Consider the following 5,017-nt stretch of genomic DNA (forward strand, 5'->3'; position numbering starts at 1 on the left):
TGATAGATGGAGAAACTAAGGCTGAACAAAGTTAAGGAAACTTTCAGAGGTTATTGCTAATTAGTGACAGCCAGAACTCCCATATAGTTTTGTTTAATTTCAATGACTGTGCTCTTAACACTCAATGAATTCTCCCTATATATACATAGAGTTTTTCTGTGGTCCAGGTACTGGCTGGTTTAAACCTTAGCTGATACTGCCTATGCTGCATCATTAACATAGATATTCAAACAACCTAGGAGAATGACAATTCTGGTAATTATCTTTATCACAATAGAACTTATCTTTTTCACAATAGAACTCAATCTGGGAGACATATTTTATATTCCCCAAATACCAGGAGATGTAGCAATGAGAGCACAAAAAACAAGGTTGAGGGCAGAGCAGATTTCTTGATTATCTTCCACATGCCAGGTACTATGCTAAGCACTGTATGTATGGCATCTCATTTTACCATTTTCATCTATATTCCCTAAAGGAAACTATTTTAGAAACAAAGTTGTTTGCCCAAGGTTATGTAGCTATAAGTGGAGGCCTAACTGATACATCATTATTTTTTATGACCCTGAAACATTTTGTATTACATTTATCACGTTATCTTTCACTGCTCTTTTGTCACTGGTGGATGCTCAGTAGATATCTACTGGCTAGTGAGTCACAAAAATGGGGAAATTCATTTATTGTACAAAGAATGGGCTACAAATTAGATGCTACTGAACAACAAAATATGAAGGTGTCCAGAAGATGGTGGGGTAAGAGGACCGTAAGCTCACATCATCCGATGCTTACAACTAGATATCACTCATATCCCAGTAAATAAACTGCAGAGCAATCTGAAGACTCCACAACTCCACAACTAAATGTAGAAAAGAAGCCACATCAAAGGGTTTAGGAAGGGCAGAAACTGGCCAGGAGCTGCATGCTGGAGGGAAGGAACTCTGGGGCATGGAGAGCTGAAATCCCCAGGAAGCCCACAGGGGAAAAACAAGTCCCCAAGATGTCTGGTTTTGAAAACCACAGGGTATGAATTCTGTGAGTTTCTATAACCAACAGGATTTGGAGCTTGGAGCTTTAAAAGTCAGCTGACTCAGCACTGAGCTAGCCTGGAAAGCCAGTGATACCTGGGTCCCCACCCTTAAAGAGACCACAGCCCAAAAGAGGTAACATAGAATCTATAGCACAACGACTGGGGCAAACTGGAGGGTGATCTGTTTATAAGTGTTTCAGAGCATGCTGGGGGACTTTACCTGGAACAATGGTGCTGGCAGTCACCATTTTCCTCCCCAGCTCCCCAGCATAAACACAGAGCCACCTGCAGGAGGCACAGACACTTGTTACCCAACCTGCTAACGGTGTGCCTGAGCACTCACCCACTCCAAGCCTGCTGGCCTTGGCCTTGGGCTCAGCGCAAGTCTTTTTAACACTAGGTGCCCTGCACAACACCTGCCTCTGCATGCCAAGGTGTCAGCAACCATCATGATTTGGGGGATCCTGGCTAGGACTAGTGACTCAGCACAAATTTTGCTAATGCTGTGTATGCTTTGCTCAGGCACTGCACACCCATGTCTGCCACCACACCCACTAATAAACGTGCACCATGCCCCTGACTGTAGCAGTGCTCAAAGGATTAAGCCTAGATCTAGCAGCTCAGTGAAAATTTTGTTAAAACCTCTGTCCTGCTCTCCAGCCCTCCTGTGGTCAAAACCCCTCAGAGCTGGCCTGCCTGGGTCTCACTAACAACACAGAGAGCAAGCACAGCCCATAATAGGCAGGGAGTCAGTACAGAAGTCTGGACTGAAAGGAAAAGTGACTCAGATGCAATATCAGGACACAACACACACAGGAGACTCCCCTGAAGTGCCAGGTTATGGTGAATAAGGGACACTGCACTGCAAGGCCCTACAGGACCTCTTCTTCATAAAGCCACTACTTTCTAGAGTAGAAGACATAGCTGACTTTCCTAACACAGGGAAACAGAGAGGTAGATAAAGTGAGACAGAGAAATATGTCCCAAATGAAAGAACACAACAAAATCACAGGAAGAGATCTAAGTGAACCAGAAATAAGTGGTATGCCTGATAGAGAATTTAAAGTAATGATTATAAAGATACTGGACTTCAGAAAAAGGTGAATGACATCAGAGATAAGAAATAACATATCAGAGATGAAGAACTCAATAAGTAAAATTAAAAATAAAATATATGGAATAAGTAGTAACACACAGGACAAGAGGAATATAACAGTGACCTGGAGGATAGAGTAATGGAAAGCAATCAAGCTAAACAAATGAGAGACATATAATGCATAATGAGAACAGGCTCAGAGAACTTAGTGACTCCATCAAGAATAATAACATTCTCATCATAAGGATCCCAGAAGGAGAAGAAAAACAAAGGGGGGCAGAATATGTATTTGAAGAAATAATAGCTGACAATTTCCAAATCTGGGGAAGGAAACAGAGATTCAGATTCAGGTAGAGATTTCCCAACAAATCCAACCTAAGGAGGTCCATACCAAGACACATAGTAATTAAAATGGCAAAAAAAATAGTGATAAAGAATTTTAAAGGTTGCAAGAGAAAATATGACAGTTACATACAAAGAAAAGCTCCATAAACCTATCAGCTGATTTTTCAGCAAAAACTTTGCAGGCCAAAAAGGAGTAGCATGATATATTCAAAGTACTGAAAGGGAAATCTACAGCCAAGAATACTGTATCTAGCAAGGCTGTCATTCAAATAGAAAGAGAGATAGAGTTTCTCAAACAAACAAAAACCAAAGGAGTTCATGATGAGCAAACTACCACTGTTAAGAAATATTAAAGGGGACTCTTTTTTTTATTTTTTTAATATTTATTTTTGAAAGAGAGCAAGGGAGGGGCAGAGAGAGAGGGAGAGACAGACTCTGACGTTAGCTCCAGGCTCTGAGCTGTCAGAACAGAGCCTGACACAGGCCTTGAACCCAGAAACCACAAGATCATGATCTGAGCTCAAGTCTGATGTTTAACTGAGTGAGCTACCCAGGTGCCCCTTAAAGGGGACTCTTTGAATGTGGTACAGTAGACATTGAATGGAAAGGAAATACCATAATTGAGAGTGTGAAAATTAAAACAACACAAAATCAGTAAAAGTATTTCTGTAAAAATCATGCATGAGATTCATAAGATAAAAGGATGTAAAATATTCCAAACATCTGAGACATGGAGGGGAGAGGAATAAAGAATGAGTTCAGATTAAGTGACCATCAGCTTAATGGTCTGACTACTATTTGCACAAGATGTTATGTATAAAACAAATGGTAACCAGAAATCAAAATACTAATAGACACACAAAAGATAAAGAAAAAGAATCCAAGTATATCGCTAAAGAAAGCCAAACAATCATTAGCAGAAATAAATGATATAGAAACTACAAAAATAAAAGAACAGATCAATGAAACCAGGAGCTGGTTCTTTGAAAAGATCAACAAAATTGATAAACCTATAGCCAGACTCATCAGAGAGAGAGAGAGAGAGAGAGAGAGAGAGAGAAGAGAGAGGACTCGGATAAACAAAATCACAAATGAAAGAGTAGAAACAACAACCAACACCACAGAAATTATAAACAATTGTAAGAGAATATTATGAAGAACCATATGCCAGCAAATTAGACAATGTAAAAAAATGGATAAATTCCTAGAAACACATAACCTACAAAAACCAAAGCAGGAAGAAATAGAACATTTGAACAGACCAATTACCAGCACGGAGATTGAGTTAGTACTACAAAAATTTCCCAGCAAACAGAAGTCCAAGACTAGAGGGCTTCACAGGTGAATTCTACCAAACATTTAATGAAGAGTTAATACCTATTCATCTCAAACAATTCCCTAAAATAGAAGGGAATTTTGTAAATTCATTCTATGGGGCCAGTATCCTGGTATCAAAACCAGATAAAGATACGACAATAAAAGGGAACTGTAGTCCAATATCTCTGATGAACATAGATGCAAAAATCCTCAACAAAATACTGGCAAACAGAATCCAACAATACATTTTAAAAATCATTCACCAAGATTGAGTGGGATTTATTCCTGGGATGCAAGTTTGGTTAAATATTTGCAAATTAATCAGCATGATACATCACATCAATAAAAGAAAGGATAAAACCCATATGAGGGGTGCCTGGGTGGCTCAGTCGGTAAAGCATCCAACTCTTAATTTTGGCTCAGGTCATGATCCCAGGGTCATGGGATTGAGCCCCACGCTGACTGTGGCCCTATTTGAGATTCTCTCTCTTGTTCCCTCTATCCCTTTCTCCCACTCTCTCTCCCTAAAAATAAATAAAAAATAAAAATAAAAACCATATGATCATGTCAATAGACAGAAAAAGCATTTGACAAAGTAAACGACCATTCATGGTAAGAGCCCTCCACAAAGTAGGTTTAAAGGGAACATACCTCAACATAATAAAAACCATATATGAAAAACCCATGGTGAACGACATCCTCAATGGGGAAAAACTGAGAGCTTTCCTCCTAAGGTCAGGAACAAGACAAAGATGTCCATCTTCACTACTTTTATTCAGCATACTATTGGAAGTCCTAGCCACAGCAATTAGAAAACAACAACAACAACTAAATAAATAAATAAATAAATAAATAAATAAAGATACCCAAATTGGTAAGGAAGAAGTAAAACCTTCACCATTTGCAGGTGACATGATACTATATAGAAAACCCTAAAGACTCCAGCAAAAAAAAAACTACCAGAACTGATGGATGAATTCAGTGCAGTCATAGGATACAAAATCAGTGTGCAGAAATCTTTTGCATCTCCATACATTAATAATGAAGCAGCAGAAAGAGAAATTAAGAAAACAATCTCATTTATAATTACACCAAAATAATAAGATACCTAAGAATAAACCTAAAAAGACATGAAAAGACCTGTACTCTGAAAACTAAAACATTGATGAAAGAAATTGAAGATACCACAAAGAAATGAGAAGACATTCCATGATCATGGATTGGAAGACCAA

Source organism: Panthera tigris, chromosome X, assembly GCF_018350195.1.
Source record: "Panthera tigris isolate Pti1 chromosome X, P.tigris_Pti1_mat1.1, whole genome shotgun sequence".
NCBI classification, from domain to species: Eukaryota; Metazoa; Chordata; class Mammalia; order Carnivora; family Felidae; genus Panthera; species Panthera tigris.